General features: G+C 39.7%; 1 long non-coding RNA gene across 2 annotated transcripts in view; it reads left to right on the top strand.

Moving 5' to 3' along the window:
- The window catches only part of LOC121028342 (uncharacterized), a 401683-nt gene that overhangs the window by 301885 nt on the left and 73391 nt on the right, over positions 1 to 26407 (top strand). For both annotated transcript variants that reach the window (XR_005789189.1, XR_005789190.1), the window contains exon 4: positions 11101 to 11281. This is a non-coding gene — a long non-coding RNA (uncharacterized LOC121028342). The remainder of the gene's footprint in view (positions 1 to 11100; positions 11282 to 26407) is intronic.

The following is a 26407-nucleotide window of genomic DNA, read 5'->3' as shown; positions in this document are numbered from 1 at the left end:
ACACACACACACACACACACACACACACACACACACACACACACACACAGAACCTGAAGCAGGCTCCAGGCTCCGAGCTGTCAGCACAGAGCCCAACACAGGGCTCGAACTCACAAACTGTGAGATCATGACCTGAGCTAAAGTCAGAGCCACCCAGGTGCCCCTAAAGTGTATATTTAAATAGCAATTCCTATGGTATGTGAATTACATCTTAATAGAAGATATTTAAAAGTAAATACTATGGCTTTAAGTTTGGAAATCTAAGTTGTACACTATGTAATAATTTATTTTCTCTTCCTGTTTCTCTCTGATAGTAAAATAAATGTGTTATTTTTTTTTCTACCTATAGTAGCCAGTCTCATATGGTTATTTCCCTTTCTTATGCAGAGCTTGACTGTGTTTAGGAAAAATCCAGTCCAAGAGGGTGAAGGAGAAAGGGAATATTCTCCAGACACCTAGAGTCTGATCCTAGTACATGCTTAATGCCTGGTGTTCCAAAACAAAAGGAATTCCCTCTCTTCAAGAAGTTTTTCTCTTTATTTATCACCTAGTACATTGATTATATCTGATCAGCAGTAGGACCTTAACAATCTAATATAGGAAGGTAAATTATGGGTTTACAAAGAGTTGTAGAACAAGACCCAAGTTGTAAAGGAGAGGTATACCTCATTTCACAGACATGTTTCACTGAAGAGGCAGAGTGATAATAATTCAGTAAAGATAATTGTAAACATTTGTGCCATACTTTCCAGTTTGCATGACCCCTTGTCCAAACACTGCCTCGCTTAACTCTCCCAATAACCCTCTAAGGAAAGTGTTTCCACCCCCAACATATAAAAGAGGCAAGGGTGATTATACATCAACATATTCTACTTTATACCCTGGGCCATTTTCATAAGTACACAGAAATCCATGATCTGTGAGAGTTTACATGGAAGAACTTTGGAGACAACTTGGAAAACAATAACAAGAAAGTGGATCAGAAAAACACTGCGGAGGATGTAAAGTCAAGCAACCTCGCTAGTTACCTCTGAGAAATGGGTAACTCTTTCTTTTTTGTAGATTACAAAACCATCACTAAAGCACCTGAGGGTAGAGATGGAGAATTTCATCTATTTGGACATCTGCTTAATGGCTTATTTTGCTAAAGGTAAAGCCTTCATTTAATTTGTTATTTGCCTCAGCATGCAGAGGAAGCAATAAATGGAATTGCTACTTGGTCTTAATTCTGAGCAGTAATGCAGATTAAAGTGGAGTCTGGAAATAATAGGAACTATAAAAAAGTGTGACCATGTTATCACTGAATGATTCTGTCAAGAAATGAATGTGTTTGGCATTGCACATAACTTGGAATTTGGAAAAGCAGATTTCAAGAAATTCAGAGGAAGTTTAGATAATTCTACAGACAATATATATTTTTTTAATGTTTCTTTATTTTGAGAGAGAGAGAGAGACAAAGTGTGAATGGGAGAGGGGCAGAAAGAGAGGGAAACACAGAATCTGAAGCAGGCGCCAGACTCTGAGCCTGACGCGGGGCTCGAACCCATGGACCGTGAAATCATGACCTGAGTCAAAGTTGGATGCTCAACCGACTTGAGCCACCCAGGTGCCCCTACAGCTAGAGTATTCTAAAGGAAATATGCACAAAAGATATAGGAGGCTCAAAATAGGCAAAATTCGGACCCTAAAACTTTGAATAAAAAAGAAGGAAAGTTTCCAGAAATTATGCATTCCCAGAGTGTTCTTGGAGCTAGGGTAGGACTCGTTCTTAAGGTGGAAGGAGGCCCCTCAAATGAAAGAGGATGCAAAATCATGGCCTGGCCTGTGACAAAAATCACAGATAGACGCAGTGTCAGAATGAGATGAAGATTTCCAAAATACATGAGACCTTGAAAAGGGATATTTTTTCAACCATTCACTGAATGAAAAGAACAAGAAAGTTTAGGGCTTTTAACAGGGACAATACAGAAGTAAACAGATAGGTCTAGAAAAATGAACTTTTCCTCCCCTACCCATGTCCGTACTCGCCGCAAAGGAGAAAGAACTTGAAAAGAAATGGGCAGCCAGATCCAGTGGAGCTGAGATGACAGAAAAGTCGACACAGGCAGCTCAGGAGCAGGAAGAAGTTGTTTAGACCACGTGGAACCTAACTGGGACAGGTGCTCATGGGAAATGAGAAGATAAGGAAGAAGTTAAGTCAATGAATAAAAGGCTGAAGGGTTTGTTAACTGGTAGCTGAATGTGAGGCGACAGTTACATGACATGACGTAGCCACATAATGGGTGGATTTGGGAAGTAGAAACACTGGGGCTTTGTTAACACATTTCTAGTGTTGAAAGCAGGGACAGACAGCCCCACCCTTTGGTGCCGGCCAGACCACATCTGGGTTTTGTCTTCCATGAAGTGACCTGCACTTTAAGAGGGACAATGAGTAATTAGAGCACATTTTTTTTTTTTCTTGATAGAGAAAGAGTTTAGAGAAGATGGACAAAATAATCTGAGTCCCTTCTAATTCGGAGATTGGCCCGTGCAAATTCCCTCCCCTTCCCCAGCGTTGTCTTTTTCCAGATGATGCCAGCAGGCCAGGTCTGAGGACCCAGAGGGGATCTTGCAGGAGCGGCCAAGAGGGTCCCTGGCTTCTTGAGGGATGGAAATCAAATGCGAGCCAGCAGGAAGTGAGAGCAGAGTTTATTGAAGATACAGAGTGCGGATACAGATGGAGCATCTGGGGGCTTGGAAAGGAAATGCACAGGAGTCTCATCTTTGCTTGGGGACTGGGGTTTTTATTGAGGTCAATGGTCAGGTGCAAGTGTCCCCTCAGGCATCCAGGAACCAATGAGAACAAAGGCAAGGGCCCAGGTCTGGAGCCAGAAATCTAGCACTGCTGGTCTGGAATATATGTGTGATAGCTTCCTCTGGTCATCTCACCTGGTCCTTCCTGAGATATTATGTATTCTAAAGAAGTCATTATTAAATCCTAGTCTCTTACAAGGAGAATACTATTTGCAATGAAGCCTGTGTAAAGTGTGTGAGAGTACAGGTCATAGCAAGAATAGAAGCAGGAAAAGGAGCAAAAAGCAGATTTTTATGGAATCCCTCAGTTTTCCTATCTCACTAAGACCTATCAAAATAATTGCTATTCCTCCAGGGCTGGTCTCCAGTAAAGAAGTGAGACTTGGGATTTTCAAGTGACTGGGGGCCCAGCTTCAGGCCTAGACCGGCCCAGGAAATGCCAATGTGGCAGGTCTGAGTCAAAGAAAATCCTGCCCACCGCTGGACCTGAGGCAAGTTGCTTTTGCTCTGCACCTCAGTTTGCTCATCTGCAAAGTGGGGCTAATCGTATGTACTTCAGGGGACTCTGGTGAAGATGAAATGGGATAACATTTACAGAGAATTTGCGTCAGTTCTTGACGTGTGATCTGACCATGTTGACAGAGAACCGCCAGAAGCATACATGGAGACATTTTATTTGGGGAACGACCTGACTACCCTAAGCTAATCCACTGCTACATAAACATCAGGCTGTATCTGCATCTCACTGCTTTCCATGCAGTTGCTTTTAGGTGGGGCAGTGCATCTAGAACAAAATGGGGAGATAGCCTATCCAGGGGGTCTTTTGCTACTTAGCAATTTCAATCTGACATGTTTGTTATTACTTTCCTAGAGGGTTGAGTCACTCCCTGCCACTACAGAAATGGAGACAATGGGGGACCTTCTCAGCCCCTAATCACCCCCTCATTCTCAGTATTGATATTTAATAAGGCCCTGTGGGCTTCAGCCTGGCCCTTAAATCCTCAGCATTATCAGGGTTCACAAAGGCAGGGATGCAATTCAAAAACACTTAAATCCTGACCAAGAGACTGTGAGGGACCTTCCTGACTACTAACTGGCCCATGTGCACAGCAGAGGTAGACAGGGCACCCTGGCGCCAGGGCCTGGGGCACGAGTGCTCTGGTGTGCCAGACCCTCTGCGTCCTAGACTCCATGGGCTCCAGGAAGGAGCTGGGCCATTCCAGACTGTAGACTGGGGTGGGCACAGCACATCTACCCCTTCAAAGCAGAAGGGTTCCATGGGCCTCTTGGACGCCAAGGAGCTGTTATAGAGTAGCATTTTAATGAACTGAGTATAAATGCATTAAAAACACATGGAATAAATGCTCCTTGAAATAAACATGGGTTTAAAAAAATGAAGAGAAAAGCAAATGTTTTGGCAAAACACATTTTGGGTTTGTTTGAACCCCAAGTATTTGAAAACCGTTCAGGCAATCTTACTCAATCCAGAGTGCCATTTAGCTCTCCCATGATGACTAATAATACACACAAAAGTGGGAAAATTCAGCATATTTCTCTAGTCATGGCATTTCCAGACAGAAAGACACAGACCAGCCGAAAGACTTTGAGAGAACATTTTTTAAAATAAGAAATGAAGGCTTTGAATTTTGTAGAGAAACGACAGGAGTTAAATGTGTGTTGATTAACTAATGTAAGACAGAAAAGTAAATAGAGACATTATTAACTTAAAAGTTGAGGTGCATGTTTGGTGCCCAAACACTGAATCCTTATGTTCATGAGTCAAAAAAATCACGACCAATCTCATTTACAAAAACAAAAACAACACAGACCAAAACACAAACCCCAAATCAAACAAACAAACAAACAAACAAACAAACAAACCCCAAACCAACCCAAACAAACAAACAAACAAACAGACCCTTTACCAGTTAATTTTCTAACCCTCATGTGCACTTGACTAGAAAGCTTGACTACCTGAAAGGCTAGAGAACTAGGCCCACAGCACTCTTACCTGCCATGTGTCCCACCTGGGTCTTCACCTTGACCACCAGATCTAGACGACTTGTGACATTCTGAGCCCACTCATCCTAAGGTCTCAGGTGTCCTCAAACTGCCTGCTTTCCGCCACTTCCCCATCTCTCCAAGAGCTGACTTCTCACCAGCCACTTGATTTCAGATGTATGTCAGCTCAGGTGTTAGTTAACAAGCAAGGTGTTTGCTAACAAAGGCCTAACACCTCCTGGAGGTATTTGCATTTTAATAGGGAACCATTACAAGAATTCGGATCCTGAAAGGAAGGAAGCCTTGATGGTAAAATGCTGGGAGCCAGCGTGGGTATTTTAGAGCAGGGAGCTCTCTCTTTAGATCCTAACACTAGAAAGCTAGCCCTGCCTACAGTTCTCCGGAGTGGAACATGAAATCATCGTTCCTGTTCACTCTTCCTGGGCTGGAGATCAGCTCCCAAGGTGAAGCGGGCATCTCTGAACAGCAGACTCCAGAGCCTTGTCCCACGGGATGAGATGTCAGCATTGGCTTTTGAGGAACTGAAGAGCAGTCACTCAACCCTGGAACATTTCTGGGCCAGACTCTGCTTTAGGTGCTGAACTTGCAGGTACAAGTTAAGTGCAGCTGCAAACCTCAAAGAACTTCTCCAAGAACTCACTCTTTAGCAAGGAGATCCCAACAGAGAGGGGAGCATAAAGGAAGAAGTGTGTCCAGCTTGAGGCGAAGGGGAAGTTTCCTCACCACCAACTGCTGTGCCTCATTCGGCTTCTTGCACCACCACACCCACACCCTCATCATGTACAAGTTTGGGGCTTTTTTCAAAAAACTAAGGTGAGTTCATTTTAGAAGTTTCCAAAATTATAAAACAGCACAAGGAAGGAACCAGAAATTACTGATAATGTCACCATCCCTGGAATCAAAAATTAACCGATATTTTATGTTCTAATCTTTATATGTAGGGATTTAGTTTTAATGACTATATATACATATACAATATATATATGTATATTAAATATTTATATATATATATTATTTTGTATGTTTTCTTCCCCTTTTACCGTATGACCAGAGTTTCCCCATTATTTTAAAACAAAATTTTGATGTTTATTTTTGAGATAGGGAGAGACAGAGCCCAAGCGGGTGAGGGACAGAAAGGAGACACAGAATCCAAAGCAGGTTCTGAGCTGTCAGCACAAAGCCCAATGCAGGGCTCGAGCCCATGAACCACGAGACTGTGACCCGAGCTAAAGTCGGACGCTTAACCAACTGAATCACCCAGGCACCCCAAGGGTTTTCCCATTTTAAACATGCTTTGCAAATGTCATGTTCCATAGAATAAAGGGTAGTAATCAACCAAATAGAATTTTGTGATGTGTTGAGGTTTCTGCAAACTCTCTATTCTCTTTATTAAACACTCAGACTCTTTGGAGAGTTGTAAAACTAAAAACCTTAAGCATAAGGAGCCTGCACTGAGTAATATATAACTTTTTAGGATAATGAATCTTAAGGAAGAAGGTTTGAAAGTATTGCATTTCATTGACTTTAGTTCCTGGAAATTTGAAACATTACCGACTTCCACACCAGCCATTGCTTTGTGACTTCTGTTACCTTCTCAGCAGTGTTTCACAAACCCTGAGTCTATTTTAGGTTAGGAGTCTTTAATAGGTATTCCATTATAAAGGAAAAACTAACAAGTCTTATTATTTTTGGGAGAATTTGGATCTTTTCTCCCTTGGATGTCAGGGTGCTAGGGATCAGAATGATATAGGCAAAAATATATTTGCTTTGAGATTCCCCTGCCCATATCTATCCAATAAGGTCTGATACTAATTTATTTTCACAGAAGGCAACCCCATTTCTGAATCGGTATTTTTCTTCTGGAAGGGGAGCTTCTTGGTTTTCTCAGCAATCTGGATATAGCTAGCCACTTTGTAAGACAAAGCTCATTGTATGAATTATGGAAAAACTTCCTTTAAAAACTCCTGGTACTGCAACCACCAGTATAAACAAGAATCACCTGGAGAGCTTGTTAAACTGCCCCAGGCCCCTTATTCCAATTCATTATGTCTGGAGTGGGCCCAGCCGGCCTTTTTTTTTTTTTTTTTTTTTTTAAGTTTATGTATTTTGAGAGAGAGAGAGGCTGGGAGGGGCAGAGAGGGAGGTAGGGAGAGAGAATCCCAAGCAGGCTCCTCATTATTGTGCAGAGCTCCATGCAGGGCTTGAAGTCCCAAACCACAAGATCATGACCTGAACCAAAATTAAGAGTTGGCTGCTCCTGGACTGAGCCACCTAGGAGCCCCTGGGGAGACTTATTTTTAACACGAAGCCCCAGGGGTGTCTAAGGTCCAAGGGCCACCCTTTGAGAAACATTCCCCTACCACGTAAATGTCCAACTCTGGCAAGTCCGTTCACACTCTGGCTCAACTCTTGAGTCCCAGCATGCTCAACTCCCAACCCTAGACCCAACCATTTCTGTCATCCTGATGACCCAGTCTTCAGGGTGGGTTAGCACTTGCTGAGTACCAGGTCATTCCTAGTACTTCCCACCTTCCCACCTTCCCAACATACTCTTCTACCCCATACCTTCACGTCATCCCTTTTGTCCAGTGGGGTAGCTGTCCTCTTCCCTCTGGACTTGTGACCAAATATTTCCTCGTCTGTGAAGTCTCACCCTGTTGTACAGGTGGAGTAATCGGTTCCTTCTCTGTGGTTTTAGAATCTTGCTGCTCTTAAGTACGCACAACAGAATTGCTTGCATGTTTGCTTTTCTTCTAATTGGAAGCTCTCATGGGTACAGAGACCATATCATCCTTTTATGAGCCTGGTGGTTTCCTGCTGTTGTTCTGAGTACTTCTTATATATTAGCTTCTTTCATCCTCCTAACATCTCTATTGTAATATTATTTCTATATTGCAGCTGAGTTAAATTAGTAAAAAGATGAATGAATATTATGAATATTTATTGAATACAAAAATTGAGGTGGAAAAGCAGTGGGAACAGAACCCATGTCGTAGGCTTGAGTCTCGAGGGACATGGGAAATGATTGTCTATATTGTCATGGGATAATGAAGGTAATGGAACACTGATAATTCAGTATTTGAAAGAAAATTATTTACAAACATCTGTTTCGATTTTTTTTTTTGTATATGTTGTGTTGCAATTATAGTTTAGCAATAGAAGTCATTTCATAATTTTTTTAAGTAGCTATTCAAAAATGTGTTGTGGAGACCTTTCATTTATGGTCACATAGTATTTTCCTTCAAAGATGTATTGTTCTGGACAGATCTTCAGTCAGGCTACAGTGAGACTCTCTGTATCCCAGACATACCAGCTTCCTTTAGGTTCTTAAACACCTCATTTTCCATTCTGCCTCAGAGCCATCACCCATATGGGCCCCTCTGCCCGAAAGGCTCCTTCTCTCCTTGCCCAGTCAATGCCAACTCCTCTTGCAAAGTCCAGATCAAATGGGACCACCCCTAACATTTTTAGGGCTCAAAGCAAGAGTGCAAATGAAGGTTCACCTGCTATAGACAGAATTTAGACTTCTCAGACCCCCCCTGAAGTTCCACATGAGGATGTTGTGGTATAAGGACCACAACTCATGGTTCCATGCTAGTGGCTAAAGCTTCATCTCCCTTGTTCGCCCATCCTTGGTTTCTTTTCACATTGTGAAAGGACTGTGAGCATCAAATGTGTACATCAAAGCCCTTGCATTCTCACACTCTACAAGCAGCCCTTCTTGACCACCCCTGAAACTGAAGGTGTTCGTACTTGCCCCTTTGGGATGTTAGACACAGATGAGGTCCTTTAGATGGGGATTCAGAGGTTCAGGGCACCCCAGGCATTGGTGGTATGGGAGGTAAAGCCTCCTTCAAAGTGTAGGTCTGGGGACTCTTGACTCGGTCTATAGGTGATGCTGAGCTCAAACATCCCTTTCTGAAGAAATTGACCCTGCCCCTCAGACACGGCCAGATTCTCCAGTTAAACTTTCATAGCACCTCCTAGTTCCCTTTGTAGCACTTACAATGATAATTAAATAATTCACAGTTTAATGAGCTATGCTTAATTGGTGGTATAAGGCCTACAACCCCCCCCCCCATAAAAACTCAGTTTTACAAAGATGGAACCAAATCTGTTTTTGTTCACCTTGGATTTCCATCGCCTAAAACAGTGTCTAGCACATGAAGGGTGCTCAATATGTATTTGTTACATGGGTGAATGAAGGGAAGGTTTCTATTATCTATTCACAGCACATAGAAATAATTTAAGTCTTCCAAAAAATGTTACGCAAACTGCTTCACTTTGTCTCACACATCTCTATCATTATCACCATCAAAGTTTTACATGGTAAAAGTTTAAATATTACAAACAATTTTCTAGCATTTTGGTTCCAAAGATAAAGTCGCCACAGGGATCTGTAGAGACAGAGGGTTTAGGCAAGATTTCCAGGCACAAGCCCATGCAGATATGTACAGTGTAAATCCTATACATCTACATAGCGCAATGCCAATATCACACTACACACAGCTTTTTCTTTCTGGAAAATTACAGAGTTCACATTGTAAGAATCAAACTGGAAGTGAAATGAATAAAATATACCCTTCATAGGATTGCATGCAATTCTACTTAGCGATCTTCATAAAATCTTGAGGGGAAAAATCCTTTTTGAAAGAAAAACAACTCTGGGTGGTGCTCGAAAATTCAGAAGGCAGCTCGAAGCTCTGCCAATGACAACTGTAAGTAATAACATGGTATTAAATTTTATTTTCCATTTTTAAGCCTGAATTTTTTGAAAACCAGCAGGTATGTGGAATTATATTTCTAACAGACATTCTGAAAAAAATTAATAGTTTTATTTATCTTGGTATGAAAACCTCGATCTTCAAGGGTAAGGTTTTGATTCATTGAGAGATAGGATCCTTATGGACAGAAGGCCTGCATGCGACAGTTTTGGGTTTCCAAGGGTTCTGTTCTTATTTTCTGCTTCCAAGGGTTCTGTTCTTATTTTCCAGCTGCCGATTAATGGGCAAAAATTATCTTCTAAATCTGAAAATCTGTTCTCACTTGAAGGTTCTGTAGTTTTGAATGAACCAGCAGAGATAATATTGTAAATAGATCACTTTTCCCCCAAAACACACCGAGAGAGGACAGAGCCATCTCAGCCTGGAAGCTGTTTTGGACCTTGACCGTCATTATTCAATGAGACCTTTATTCCGGGCCGTGGAAATTCAGAGTGCCACTGAAAGAAGCACCTTTCTTCAGCAATTGCTGAATTTCTCAGGAGCTTAATAAATCTCTGTCCTATATTCTTTCTGGGAAAGGGCAGACAGCAAGTACTCAAGTTCTAAAAATAAAACCAGTCAAATCAATACACGATGTCACTCAATCTGTCACATCTCCTGTGACCCAGGGCTTCTTAGCACAGTTGGCACTTTGGGCCAGATAACCCAACCACAGATTTTCTCCTGTGGCTTTTACTGTGTGTTTTTTTTTTGTTGTTGTTGTTGTTTGTTTTGTTTTTGTTTTTGTAGGGGCCAAATTTATACATAACACAAAATTTACCATCTTAACCATTTTTAACTCTCTAGTTTAGTGGCATTGAGTATACTCACTTTGTGCAGCCATCATGGGTGGATAACAGTTATTTATCTCCATAGCTTGTTCATCTTTTGAAACTGAAATTCTGTTCCTGTTAAACACCAACCCCCAATACCCCTCTCCCCACAGTCCCTGGCAGTTACCTCTTTTTTTTTTTTTTTTTTTTAAGCCTATATGTATCTGAGACCTTGAGGTAAAAGTGAAGCTGCACATGTGTGTATGTGTGTGTGTGATACCATCGTTAAGTCAAAAGTTCCGGGAACTGGGTGTTTTCCTTCCCATGTGTGTGTTCTGTGGGGCTCCAGGGACCAGGCCTGTGCTGTTACCTCCCTGGCTTCTATCCTGCCCATGCCATGTGTCTACTGTGGAACACAATGCAGGTTGTTATTGGAAGTGTTCCTGCCTTGGTTTTCTCCTCTACAAAGCAGGGCTGATCACAGTGCTACCTATGAAGGATTCTTGTGTGGATTCAATGAGTTAATAAACACAAAATGCCAGGTCTGCCTCATATTCCATCGGGTCCATGCTCTGCACAAGGATGAGAACCAGGGCAGCTTGTATTTGACCCAGAATCTCCGAGCAGTTTAGCTTGTCTAGGTAGAAATAGACATTTAACCCCGTTGTTCTCTCCCTGTTACAATCTATCTCTGAATTGGAGGGTAATCTCTTAGCTACGTATAACTGGATTTTGTTTCCACCCTCTAGGATCAGAAGGCTGAATCAACAGCTCACTTGGAATGTGATTTAAACATGTGTGCAGTGTACAGATAGGACCATCAGCCAGGAGACTCCATGCTCTTGAACCAAGGGATGTTTCTGTTGTCCTGCAGGGGCTAAAACACAAACTACAAGCTTTGCTGAGCCCACCTTTTTCTCTCTCCATAAGGTGAGTCGCAAGCACATGGTTCCTTTTCTGCACCATCTAAATGTTGTTTTTTTCTCTACAGCATAATTTAAATAGCTTATATAGGACCTGACAGATATTAAGTTGGTGATTATGATCTAACATCAGATTTCACAGATCTGAATGCTGCCTCCATCACTTAACTGTTTATATAACCTTAGGGTTCTAAGCCTCCGTTTCTTAACCTGTAACATGAAAATAGTCATGGTTGCTGCTTCATACAATTATTGTGAGAACTAATGAGATACCAAGTGTAGTGCACTTAGCAAGAAAATACTACCTTTATTGTCCATAGGGATACAGAAGCCATAGCAGACTAGACAGGTATGAGATGAGGTTAGGAAAAAAAAAAAAAAAAAAAATCAGTGTTTCTCAAGAAATGTCTTCTGGTGAATTAGAATGATGTATTTATTCTGTGAACTAAACCAATTACTGTTTTAGAAAGACAACCTCTAAAGTTTGAAAGAAATAGCTATCAATAACTGTTTGTTACATGCTAGAGAGATGTGCTAATGGTTTTACAGATATTTTCTCATTTATATCTTAATGTAGTCAGTACACTTAGGAGAAGGTATGATCATCCCCATTTTTCAGACAAGGAAATTGACGCAGACGGAGGCCCATTAACTTGTCCAAGGTCATAGAACTAGTAAATGACAGGACAAAATCCAGTTTGGTTGTGTTCTCATCCACCGTGTAACATAACTTCCAAACCAAAACGTTAACTGATGAGGTCTGTTGATACAGAAATGACCAGTGATGAAATCATCATCATATCACCTAGTTCTAGGCCATGCTACAATATGTGCTCTAAAATTCACATATTGCCTTTTAAAGGAAATCTATTCATATGGGTTATGATAGACTGAGACTAGTATTATTTTTTTTCACGCAGGACATAAAGCTAACTGTAGTGTTTGATCAAAACTAAAACTCAATATGTGAATGATATTAGTGTTCTTTAGTTGTTTGCCTTAAAATTTGGTGGTTATAAAGTCACTCTTCATAAAGCTTTAGCTTGACCTTTGCTCACTAGCTCAGGCTTGACGACCTAACAAGTAGAGGTATTCATTGTTGGATAGATCTTCCCATTTTTGGATGAGTAAAACTGGTCCTATTTGAAAAGCCCACTGCTTGAGATTGGCCCAAAACCAAATCATAGCTTTAGGAGAAAAAAAATAGCTGATTGCTTGTTGCTTTCCAAATTTTTGACATGTTTTCCATGTAGAAAGCTGTTCTAAAGAAAAGTAGGGCAGGGTGGGGAAGGAGAGAGAGAAACCTTGAAAACTCCACAATATACAACCTGCGTCATTTGCTTTACTAAATTGTTGTTCCTTGCCAGTGTCAATAAACTCCTTTAAGTGGTTTAGCGTGTTTGGTTGGCTGTACCTATGCATAAAATAAACAAAGCATCTAGCATTCCCTCTACAAGTGATGACGATGGGTGCTGTGTAACTACCCAATATAACTCTTAATGAAGGAATAATGAAATTTACCTTGCAGAGGCATCAAAAAACAAACATGTTTTTCTAGTGCCTAGGTCCATGACCAACTTCTCAATTGCTGTCTAAGAATTTTATATATGGGATGTCTTAAATTCCAATCCCACATGCAAAACAAGCATCTTAAAACCTGTGCTTGTCCATCTGGAATGACATCAGAGTGATTAATTCTTTCACCCTTTTAGGGCAGTGTCAGCTGAGATTCAGAAATTAATCAAGTGCTCAAGGTCTTAAGAAAATTCAAGCTGTTGAATTAAGACAAGATGTTTGCACTGAGTGCTAACAGGAATGAGGTGCTATATGTAGTAACTCGTTAAAAAAATGTTATGTACTGAGGTATTTACATGAATTTTCATTAGAATATCCAGTTATATTTTTACATTATACAATGAAGTCTTAAGAATAACAGGCTGTAAGTACATTGTGTAAGAGTTTGTCAGGAGAAATCTCAGGTGGGTTGGGAAACGCAAAGCAAGCTCATTTTTCAAATAATGTATGATAGTATCAAAGGGATAGAGTTTAATTTTGTTGCTTTTTAAGAAGAGTAATAATGAACTGAAAATGCAAATATAGAGTATATTTGGGCTATCTTAAAAATAGATTTTTTTTCAAGAAAAAAATGAAAAAGTTAATTACTTTGTTGTGTGACAGTCTTTGATTTTTACGATTGATCCAAAAAAGGGAAGGGATCTTTAGTAAGCAGGTTTGGAACATCAAGTTCATGGTGTCCTTCCAAGCTGGATAAATCAGGAAGAATGCTCTCTACCAAGAAAGGGATGGTCTTTTGGAAGAGAGGGTAATCAACCTAGATTCTTTCTGCTAGGATAAACATCAAAGTTCTTGTGGCAGTTCATAGAAGAGGAATCTGCTTCCATACATTTGGCCAGATTTTTGGCACCTGGCTAAAAAGATTGAGCAACCAAAGCCCTGGCTTGAATTTTATTAAAATTGAGTTTTCAAAGGCTACTCTTCTAATTGGAGTGGAGTGGGTTGAGTCCTTTGATTGGGATGGGCCCTTAGTATACACATGGCTTGGAGAACTTTCTCCTTTTGTTTCGTTGGAAAACTTTCTGTTTTCATCTCTCTGTCCAGCCATGGCCCTCTCTCCCCACGATATTCTTTGAGGAACATCTAGTCCTCTATAAAACATCTAGTAAAGAAGAAAAAAGAAAACAAAACCTTGTTTTACAAATGCTTGACAAGATTTTTAAAAAGTAATGGAATTTCATACCAAATCTTTGTCTTTGCTTATATCTAAATTTGATTAGATGTGATGCTAATGTTTAGGGAAAAATGAGTAATGATAAATGGTTGTTGAGCCAATTAATGGATGAGCATGACTTCCCAAAGCAATCTCGCTGAAATCCTGCTGCAGGTTTCTAATGAAGCCTGTGTTTTCCATCAATTCCCAAGGAATATGAAGGCAGCCATACTCTTTTGGCAGTGGTTTAGCTAAAATTAAAACTAATAACCTTTTGGTCTAATGCCGTTTCTCAAACTGGTGGGAAGCACAGACTTCTGTTGTTTAGTATTTATTGTGTGTGTCTTCCAGATTCTCCGTTGAGGAAAAGGTAGTCTGTACTTTGGCCTTGGGCAGTGGAACCCTAGGCATGGGAAGCTGTGCCCCTAATTTTCCCGGCAGCACCAGACCCTTCCCAGGTAGCCTCAGAAGTTAGCCCCTCCTTCTCAACCGCAATGCAAAATACATCGTTCAGTGCGGTGCAGATACATCTCTCCGGCCTGTGCTTCACTGATCAAGGCACTTATTTTTTCTTCAAAATTTTTATTGTTAGAATTTCCAAATTACATAAAAGATAAGGACTAGTATAACAAAAATCCATAGGCCTCATTTAGATTTATCAGTTATTCACATTTTTCTCTTACTTATTTATCTATTTATTTATCTGTACTGAACTATTTGCAAGTAAGTTGCAGACACTGTGACACTTGACCTCCTTGGACCTTAACATATCCCTCCTAGGCATAGGGATGTAGCCACAGAACTATTATTATATACCCCTAAACTGTATCATTTAATATGAAGTCCATATTCAAATTTCTCCAATTATTTCCCAGACGTCTTTTGTTGTATTGGTCGTTTGGTTGATTGATGTAGGATTCAGTCATGGTTGATGGATTGCATCTGGTTGTCTTTTCATTCTCTTTTAATCTAGAATAGGTCTCTGACATTTCTGTTTGTTTGGTTCTGTTCTCATGCCAATGACTTTTCTGAAGAACCCAGTCTAGTCTTATGGAATCTTCTACATTATGGATTTGCCTGATTGATTTTTCATTGTCATATTCAGGTGCTTTGGCAAGAATATTACGTTGGTTTTGTATATTTCTGAATGCTTTACACCAGGAGTAGTTGATGTCAGATTGTCCCGCCACTGGTGATCCTAATTTTGGTCACTTGGTCAAAGTTGTGACCAGAGGGGTCTCTCTAGAGGTATATTTCTCCCTCTGGGATTAATAAATAATCCGTGGGGAAACACTTGACTGTGTGACTTTCTGTTTTTTAACAACTTCTCATCTTATATTTTCATGATCCATTAATGATTTTTGCCTGCTACAATTATTACTTGGGGATTGCAAACTGGTAACTTTCCCAATACTATTATTTATTTTTCATTTATTAACTGGTATTCTACAAAGAAGAGATTTTTAAATTTCTCAGTCTTGCCCCTTCTCTATAATCATTATGGACTCATTTTTAAAAAATTTAGTGTATTTTGATTCATAGCCATCCTTGTTCTTTTTGACACTCAAATGCTCCCAATTTGGTTAGTGGAGGTTACTCCAAGATGACTCCTGTGTTTCTTTGATATGGTGCCATTAGTATGTGAGCACTTTGTTGTTTTCTTACACTGCATTGCCCCTGTTTTTTCCTTGCCCCAAACCTGGAATTTGCAACTACTGTAGCAAGCCATGGTGTCTTATAGTGTGGAATGTTTAGAAATCATCGTTTAGAACTCAACAGCTAAACATTAACTCTACTCATTCCTATGGGGGAAGTTATTTCTAGCTGCTGTAGGTAGACAATGCTAGAATGAATATAAATTATGAGTTTGTATTAATTCCAAATAAAAAAATGGAATTGTAAGATTCTTACTTACCTTAATTTTATATTAATACTTCTTTTATAGTTCAAATATTAGTTCCTAATAATATTAATATATTCATTTGTTTGCTTTATCCTATACTGTACATAAAATAGTTTGATAATACAATATCTTTTTTACTACAAACACTAAGCATACTAAGTTTAAATCTTATTTCAGTTCCTTTTTTCCTTAGAATATATCCCATAGAGCATGTACAATTAGAGGAATTGTATTTCAAAGTTAATTTAATTAATTATTTTCTATGTTTAATTGTGTTTACAATTCATAAGTAGCTTTTATTTTATGCACGGTAAAATTCACCCTGGTAGAGTTCTATGAGGTTTTTACAAGTGTTTAAGTCATGTAACCATACTACAGTCAAGCTAGATAGCATTTCCATCACACTGCTAAGTTTCCTCATTCTTTCTGTTCAGTCCCCTCCTTTAATACCCAGCCCCTGGCAGGCACTACTGTCTTCTGTCCCTATGGTTGATCCTTTTCCAAAATTACCTATAAAGGGAATCATACATCATGGAATCTTAAGTTTAGCTTCTTTCACTTAATATAGTGTATTGGTATAATGCAGTTGAATCCATGTTGTGCCAATCAACAGATTTATTGATGCGTAGGAGTCCTTTGTGTTTATGTACCCCAAATTTTTAAATGTATTCAACATTTGGACACTTGGCATGACTTTGAATAAAACCCCTGTAAACATTTTTATGGACACTTCTCTCAGGTAAATAACTAGAAGTGGAATTGCTGATTTTTTATTTTAAGCGTATTTTTTACCTTTATAAGAGATTGCCAAACTGGTTCCCAAAGTGTCTGCATTAATTTGCATTCCTACCAGCAATGAATTAGAGTTCCAGTTCTAGTTGCTCTACACATCCTTAATCCTTATCCACACTTATTACTGTCAAAATTTCTCTTCGTCCCTCCCTCCCTTCTTTCTTCTTTCCTTCCTTCCTTCCTTCCATGCTCCTTCCTGCCTGTTTCCTGTGCTTTCTTTCTTTTGCCATTATGATAGTTATATAGTAGTATCTCATTGTGGTTTTTAACTTGCATTTCTTTAAAGACTAAAGATATTAAGCATCTTCTAATGTTTTTGTTTGCCAACTGTACATCTTCTTTGCTAAAGAATCTGTTCAAATATCTTTCCCACTATTTAAATTTGGATTCTTTGGTTCCTTACTATTGAGTTTTGTGAATTATTTATAGGTTCTGGATCTCTGTCCTATACCAGTTATGTGTTTTGCAAGTATTTTCTCCAAGTGTTAAGTTTTATGTTTTAAACTGTCTTCTTTGAGAACAAAAATGTTAATGTTAATCAAGTCCAAGTAATCAATTTTTTAACCATTTGTGCTTGTGTGCCTTATATAATCTTTGCCTCACAATGTAGCAAAGCTTTCCTCCCAGATTTTCTTATAGTAGTTTTATACTTGTGCCCTATATCTGCTGGTACCCTACATGTTATGGTTATTTATTTCTTTGACACTCATTTTGTCAATTTCTATAGGAAAAAGGCCTACTTTGAATTTTGTTGGCATGGTTTGAATCTATACATCAATTTGAAAGAGAATTGACATCTTCATAAATTAAGTTTTTCATTCCATAAATAGATCTTTTTGATTTCTCTCATCAATGTATATTAATTTTCAACAAAAGTATTCCACATATTTTGGTTAGATATATACTTAAAAATTTCCTATGTTTGGTGCTATAGTAAATAGTACTGTGTTTTCCTAATTTCAATTTCCATTTCTAAAAATAAGCTATTAGGGAAATACAAATGATTTTTGAATATTAATATTTCTAAATCACTTATGGTTCCAGTAGCTTATTTTGTAGTCTGGGTTTTTCTGTGTAAACAATTATGTCACCTATGGAAAAAAAAAAAAAAAGCATTTTTATTTATTACTTTTAAATCTGTATGCTCTTTATTTCTTTTTCTCTCAGTCTTATATGACTGGCTAGGCCTTCCTGTATGATGTTGAAGAGAGTCATGACAGAGTGTATCTTTACTTTGCTCCTTATATTTTTCTTTTTTAATTTTTTTAAAGTTTATTTATTTATTTTGAGAGAGACAGAGTGAGCCAGCGAGAGTAGAGAGAAGGATGGGGGGGGGGGGAGGGGAAGGGGGGGGGAATCTCCAGCAGTCTCCACACCAGTAGCACAGAGCCCAATATGAGGCTTGAACTCATTAAACTGTGAGATCATGACCTGAGCTGAAACTTAGAGTCAGACCCTTAACCAAATGAGCCACCCAAGGCTTTCTGCCTTGCTCCTTATCTAATATCACTGTGAAATAGGATATTAATTATACACTTTTCATAGATGCTCTTTATCAGGTTGGGGAAGTTCTCTTTAATTTCTAATTTTTTTGGAGTTTTTATTATGAATGGATTTTGAATTTTATCAAATACTTTCCCTGCATCTATTGTCTTTTTTTAAACCTGTTGATAACATGAAATACATTAATTGATTTCAAAATGTCAAACCAGCCTTGAATTTCTATGATAGATCCCCACTTGGTCATAATGTCTTATCTTTTTTGTATATTGCTGATTTGATTTACTAATACTTTAGTGAGAAGTTTTGTGTGTATGTTTACAAAAGGATAGTTTTGTTTTGTTTTGTTTCCTTGTAATATCCTAGCCTGTGTTTCATTTTAGGTAATTCTATTAAAGTATCTCCAACTTCACTAGTTGTTTCCTCAGCTGTGTCATATCTACTGATAGCCACATCAATGGAATTCTTCATCTCTTATGCATATTTACCTCTGCCATATATTTATTTATAACCTTTCTACTTGAGTCCTTTTTTTTTTTTTTTTTTTTTTTTTTTTTTGGTTTTCATCTTTCTGCTAAAATTTTCCCTCTGTTTGTGCATGTGGTACATATTTTCCACTAGATACTTTTACATATATCATAGTTATTTAAAGTTTATTTGCTAGTTCCAAAATTCCAAAATCTAGGTCATCTCTGAATCTGCTTATATTGTTTATTTTGTCTGAGGATTTTTTTTTTCCTCCCTTGCTTTTCTCTGTGCCTCATAATTTTTACTGACTACCAAGAGACTAAAATAAATAGAATATATGTGTGAAAATAGGTATACCTCCTCTCAGGCAGTTCAATAAGAAAATTGAGTCAATTTAGTCAGGACCCAAGCTAGGTTTCAGAATTCTGTTGTTTTGCTTGCCTTCAGTTTCCAATAGTGATGCCTTGTGCTTTGGGTGCAGATTGGAGTGATGGAGCCTTTTTTCTCAATATTTTGCTTTACCCTCAGTTTTCAGACATCTCTGCCCACCTGTACCACAAAGAAGATCTCTTTCTGTGGTCTTGCTTCACACACCCCCATGCCTCTTGTTCTTTCTTATTAATCATTCCTTGCTAGGTGGGAGTTGAGCGCCCAGGGAAGTTCTCTGTTGTCTTGGTCCAGCCTCAGTCTTCGGTAAACCCTGTGTGCCCGGACCTTTGGTGTAGAGTTTTCTGCCCTTCCTCCCCATGGCAGTCAGTCAAACACTACATGTATCTATATCAGGCCTTGTCTGGGAGAGTATCCTAGCACTCCCCCAGAGAGAGGAGTACTATACTGTTGATAGAAGATCCAGGGCTCAGGACTGTTTCTTGCCACTCTGCCAGGATTAGAGGATCCCCCCCCCCCACCTTTTTCCCCCAGCAACAAAGTGTCTTTATCTATGCCCTGGGGCAGGAGAGTTTGCTGTTCTCCCTAGGGGCTTAGACATTCTTTGAGAGAAGAATGCAAACAGGGAAGAGAGCTTAAGTTTTTCACAGTAGTTGCTGATCAGCTTCAGGATTGTCTTAGCCAATTCTTGTATGTTTATTTCCCATAAGAACTTTAGAATCAATTTGTCAGTCTTCAGGGGAAAAACCCACTGTGATGTTTTTATCACTGTATGTTTTTACATTTACTTGGACAGAAGTAACACTTTTAAGATGTGAACACAGCCTATCCAAGAACAAGGTGTATCTTTCTATTTGTTCAAATCTACTTTTATGTCACTCAGGCATATTTTAAACTTCTCATAAATGTTTTGTACATTCTTCTAGGTTTACTCTAAAGTACTTTGTATTTTTTTGGGGGTCTTTTGGCTCTTATAGATGGTAGGGATTTTTCTGATGCAAATCCATGTCAGAAAAGAGCCGGAATCTCTCTCTCTCAAGTTGCAATGATGACATTTTAAAAAGTTCTTATTTAGGAGACTTTCTAATAGAGACTAGAAGACTCTGAGTTAATTTTACTCTTCTTAATTGTCTCCTTTAATGGGTCCAAGTGTGAATGGAGATGGGCTACCAGGCAAGATTAAAGTGAGGGGAGATTATTTCTGCCTGGTCAAGAATACTAATGATGGCAAGCAGAGAGGGGATGACAGTGCTACAATCTATACATGATGCTGGCTTCCAGTGGATGGAAAATGGCTAACATTCCCCTGGACTCTATAGTATGAATTTTCTTTTTTTTAATTTTTTAATGTTTATTTTTGAGAGAGAGACAGAATGTGAGCAGGGGAGGAGCAGAGAGAGAGATGGAGACAGAGAAACCGAAGTAGGCTCCAGGCTCTGAGTTGTCAGCACAGAGCCTGACACAGGGCTCGAACCCATGAGCTGTGAGATCATGACCTGAGCCGAAGTCGGACACTCCACCAACTGAGCGACCCAGGGGCCCCTATAGTGTGACTTTTCTATGTCTAAAATTTGACCTTCAGCTTTGTAGTTCCTGACAGCCTTGATTGCTCAGCACAGAGAGAGAAAGCAGAACTCCCTTCTCTTAAAGGCAGCCTGGCATCCACTGGATTACAAGACTGACTATATACTATATGAGCAGAAGACCAGCGTGTTCATCTATCATGAAAGTGTTCCTGCTGGGTCTGAACTGCTGTTTCTATAACAGATTTGGGGTTCATATGTATCTTCCACAACCAACAGATGGGGGAATGTGGACAAGAAATGAGAAAATCTTTTTGCAGACATTTGTGTCTCCATCCTTGGCAGAGGACTGTCCTTGAAAGCACGAAACACGATGTTTAAAATGAGTACCAGTATCTTACTTGCAAACAGACAAATGCAAGGGTGGAATTCTTTGTGGAATAAGATTTCTCCCTACACGCTAGCAAAAGGCCCACTTATGTCATGTAAAGGTAAGGATTTCAGAGTTACAAAAAGCACAATCAGGTAGGACAGCTTAGTAACTTTATTTCTGTGAACTCAGTCCCCATTCCTCTTGATGGTAGATAACAAACTTGTCAATTCAAGGTAGTTAGTTGCTTCTGAGTTAGAGTCAGCCCCGTTGAGTAAATACTCAGCTGTTCTCCATTCTTCCTATGCTCTTTTCTTTCCTTTCCACCTGGGATGACTTTCTTCTTTCTTTGGAGCGTGGAGACAGCTTCCGGTCAGACTGTTTAACCTGGCCTCCTTGGTCTCAGCATCAGCCTCTGACCCTACACATCTGCTAAGGAGACAGCAGGCCTTCGCTGGCCTCCAGGCACCTCTGCCCATGCAAGGACTCTCTGTTTCCTCTTTCTTTGCTCCCAAGCCTCCCTTTAGGACTGTCCCCTTCTCTGGTCTGTCCTCAGCCCCCTTGAGGGTGTGGAAGAACACTTGGAAAGCTTTGAGGCCTTCCTGGTTTACCCAGGTACCTCTTGTGCTTGTGATGTACTCAACATTAAAGATTCTTTAATATCCCTTTACTTACATCTTTTTCCCTTTTTAAGGTTTTTTTATTTTTGCATTTATATCTTTAATCATTTTTAAGCATACTTATTTTAAACTTATTTTAAATGTACTTATTTAGTTGTTCTCCCAGCCTTTGCTATTGCTGGTTGTTTTGCATTAAGTCTCTCAACCTAGTGGTTTGTATTCTCATGACGTTTGTGAATTTTTGTATTGTTAGTGCATCATCAGTAGATAGTCTCCCCTTATAGCTCCTGTCCTGTCCCTAACAATGAACTTTTTAGCTTGGTGTTATAAGACTATGTAAATCCTTACTCACACACGGGCTCCTTACACATGGGCAAATACGGGCTTTTGATTTCTCATGGATGACATTGTTTTTTGCCATCAACTTACAGAACAAAAGGATCTTCCTTGCTCTTTCTTGAGAGCATGGATAGAATTTTCTTTCTAGGACCTAGGCACTGGTTCAGGGCTCTGAGTCTTATGCTTCTGCTTGTTTGTGGCACTGTGGCTTGAGATAGAGCTGTCTCCTAAATACTGAGATGCCAACAAAGTCACAAAGCTCTTTGTAATATTTCTTGGAGTTGGTCTCACAATATGCAAAAGAGATAAGTGACAACTACGTAGTTTATGGTTTGCTCATTTCACAAATATTTATTGAGCAACTCGGCCGTGCTATGCACTTCATTAGACTCTGGATTTCAGTGATAAGCCCAGATACATGGAACATAGACACTTGCAAAGAAATAGGCAGTGCCTAAATCATCATATCAGTGATTGACCGTTACAATCTGAGATGGCCTCTGATGCAGAGACACATATAAAAAGGAAGTGACAAGAGTTGGCATCTAAAGAACAGGTAAAAGTTATCCAGGTGAAGGTGAGGAATGTTCCATGGGGGTGGGGGAGATTGTGGCTTAAGTCTGTGATTCTTAAATGAGTGGTTTTTCATACTGGCTACATAATAAAATCATGTGGGAAACTTAACATAAAGGTTCCTGGGTCCTGTCCCCAGAGATTGCTATTTAATTGGTCACAGGTAAACCCAGGCATCTATATTTTTAAGAGCTCAGCAAGTTGTGTAGACTCTGTTGTGTAGTCAGAGTAGTAAATACTAGGTGATCAATGCCAGCAGCACCAACAGCATCTGGAGCATCGTTAACATGGATTCTCAGATGCACCCCAAACCTACTGAATGAGACTCTGGGAGTGGGGCCCAGAACGAAATAATGGTGTGCTTCTTCCCACCTGCCTTCCCTGCTTCATGTGTTTAAAAATAAATACTTAACATGGGGCGCCTGGGTGGCTCAGTCGGTTAAGCATGTGACATCAGCTCAGGTCATGATCTCACAGCTTGTGAGTTCGAGCCCGTGTCGGGCTCTGTGCTGACAGCACAGAGCCTGGAGCCTGCTTCAGACTCTGTGTCTCTCTCTCTCTCTGCCCCTCCCCCACTCATGCTCTGTCTATCTCTGTCTCAGAAATAAACATTAAAAAAATTTTTTTAATAAAAAAATAAAAACAAAAACAAAAATAAATACTTAACTAAACTGAAATTTCAAATAATCTAGGAAGACCAATAAAGTGATTGCTTCCTATGATAACTATTTCAGCGCTTTCTTTTCAATTTCCAAATATACTCTGAAGGGTTTTTTGCTCATTTTTTGGTTGCCTGGGATTTAGTGGCTTTCAAATATGCTTAGTCTCTGACTGGGCAATAAGCATTAGGGGAACAGTATATGCAAAGGTCATGGGGTAGGGTAAACAACATGGAACATGCCAAGAACCGAGGAGAGGCAGGCTGGAAGAGCACAGTGTGACTGATATGGAAGATGGTATCAAAGGGGACTGACGTGCAGGGAAAAAGGTTGCACAGTGCAAGGCCTGGGTCAGAGTCTAAGCGGCATATTTGGATTTGGATTTTGCAAAGATCAACTTGGTCGTTGAGTGGAATGTGGTCTACGTAGGCCCAGAATGCATGGGTTGTTACTGCCAAAACAAAAATTGATGGGGACTTGATGAATGTTCTGGTCCTTGAACACGGAGGAGTAGAATCTCTTTCACATAGCATGGTAGATTGAGGCTTTATGGAAGAAGGACAATTGAATAGTGAAGTTGGTAAAATAGCATAAGGGAGATTAGCCAGCAACTGGAGTGAAAAATATATCCGAGAATGAAGAACAAATCAGTCATTGACATTACCTGGGGACATGTCAAATATTCCCAGCCCCGTGTTCCCCAAATGCCAACTTGGTGTGCCTGTAGGCTACGAGCTGTACTTATTCACATGCTCTCATGTGACTTTGACAATCAGCCAGGTGTGGGGACCACTGAAGTAGATGGGCCTCCATGTGTACAAGAAAGAGGTTAAAAAGGTGACTGGTAAACCCAGTCGGACAGGTCTGTGTTGTCTTACTGATGGTGAGTCATGGGGACACTACCAACTTGGGGTGGGTTTTATAAAACTAAAGCCCTTAAGTTTGTCCTCTGGGATGACTACGTTATCCAAACATCTTGGAAATAGTTTGTGAAAAGGTCTGAACAATTGAAACAAAGCAGGCAGCTGCTGTCTTTAGATACTCTTCCATGCTGGCTGCCATATAAGAGGTTCTCCTGGAATATTATCCAACTAACCGCCAGCAACCTAGGAAAGCAACTTCTATCACTGAGAGATCTAGGAAGTATCTTCTGTCCCGATATCATCAAAAGTTGGTATCCTCCCTTTTAGATATACTTCTTCAGAGTTTTGGGGAACTCACTAATGATGTGATAGCATGGTTAATTTATGTCGTCTAATATTTATCTAGGTGTTTTTTTTTTTTTTTTTGTCACATGGTAAACTGTGAATGGTCTTGCAGTCCTGACCTAGAGCATGAGTTGGCACAGGTGAATATTGACAAGGGTAGATCCAGAGAAGAGGGGAAGCAGGGTACAGGGAGCCGTGCTGGTGTCTGGGCCTTCCTAGAGTGACACAGGACTTCAGGAGGGCTCATCTGAAGGCAGGAAGTAGAAACCAGGACTGGAGACCAGGGCAGGAAGGACAGGGTGTGCACAAGTAAGCTAGTACAGTCCAGCCTGCCTTCAGTCCCAGGAGTGTGTCGTTTGTTCCTTGGCCACACAGGCAAATCCAGGTTTCCTGGGGTCTGCAGCTGGTATAGTTTGAGGGGTCATCTTTGAGAAAAATACTAAAAGTCATGAAATGATTTAATATGGAAGTGGATATTATTTTATAATGAGATGGGTAATCGCAACACATTACAAAATTTGAAAACACCATAATTACCACATTACAAACTTTAAATTAAGATAAAAAATTTTTAACATTTTAATTTACTTTTAAGAGACAGAGACAGAATGCGAGCAAGGGTGGATAGACAGAGGGAGATACAGGATCCGAAGCAGGCCCAGGCTCTGAGCTGTCACCACAGAACCCGGCACGGGGCTCGAACTCACAAACTGTGAGATCATGACCTGAGTTGAAGTCGGACGCTTGACCGACTGAGCCACCCAGGCGCCCCAGCAAACTTTAAAATTTTACGTATATTTTAATTAACTGATGTCATTACACACCTCTAAAATACTTTTCCCCTTACATTTCTGTCTGCATGCTCTTCATTCACCTCTTCCTATGATGGTGCTTTTGTGACGTTTTTTACTGAGAGAAGTGAAAAATAATATTTCCATCAGTATATCTCCTTTCTTTGAGCATGGATGCTCAACATTTGTTGTTTTATCATGGCTAAATAGCATTCTTTCATCTTCACAAACTTGTTAATGATGATATATAAATATTGAGGATTCTTGTCAAATTTGGAAGCAGCTCTATCAAATCTCTTTTTTATAAGAACTGTAGGTTTCAGATTATTTCAAGCTTTCTTGCACAAGAGCTGACCTTAAATTGTTTTTGAATTGCTGTCATTCAAAAATCGGTTTGTTGCTGTGGCCATATTTTATGATTTCAAATGTTAAAGTATGTGAGCATCCTGCCACACTGCTGGGATCCTTTCTTAGGTGAAAGTGCACAAGAGAGACTAGGAAACTTAATTTTCTTCAGCGTCACAGTAAAACCATCTCTGATTGGCTCATATAGTGGATCCTTACTGTGGGAGGTCGTGGGGAAGAAGATAATCAATACTAACATTTGCTGAGCAGTTAAGTTAAATTGCCATATTTAATCTAACCATTTCGTAAGATACCTATTAATTAGCATTCTCATTTATAGATGAGGAAGCTGACATCCAGGGAGGTTGACATCTAAGCAGGAATGTGGAATTGACTACAATTTTCTAGCAGTCATCCCCTCCCTAGATCTGTCTTCCTTGATTCTCACTTTATTGTTTTGCATGAGCTTTCTACCATTCTTGCAGACCAGACCAAAAGCTCCACAGAAATCCCTGTAAGTCGGCTGAGAATGAAGAATAACCACAGATATTTAATGGATTTGGCCAGACAAAGAGAGTACCTGCTTCTTTATAAGATACTTTCCACATCTTGACTTTGAGTCTCTATTTTACCCCTAAGTGATGGGGAAGCATCCCAGATTCAGACTCAAGAAGGATCACAGAAGTCTTAGCAGGGTCTCAGCAATTTTCAAGTCCAGGGTCTGAGGCCAAGAGGCAAAGGGGTGTCTGGCAAACGTGAGGTTGTAATGGGCCAGAGCCGTTCGGTGGGATTTGTAACTAAAAAGAGATTTCAGACCGTCTGACTAAATGCTAATGGATTGGTCTGAGATAGGTTTTAAAAACATACGGTTTTATCTACTCCTTACAGAGTTAACAGGTTCGGATGACTCTGGCCCTCTCTTTTTGC

The sequence above is a fragment of the Herpailurus yagouaroundi genome, unplaced genomic scaffold (genome assembly GCF_014898765.1).
Source record: "Herpailurus yagouaroundi ecotype Mexico unplaced genomic scaffold, PumYag 28, whole genome shotgun sequence".
In the NCBI taxonomy this organism is placed as follows: domain Eukaryota; kingdom Metazoa; phylum Chordata; class Mammalia; order Carnivora; family Felidae; genus Herpailurus; species Herpailurus yagouaroundi.
This window is presented reverse-complemented; position numbering and strand designations above follow the sequence as displayed.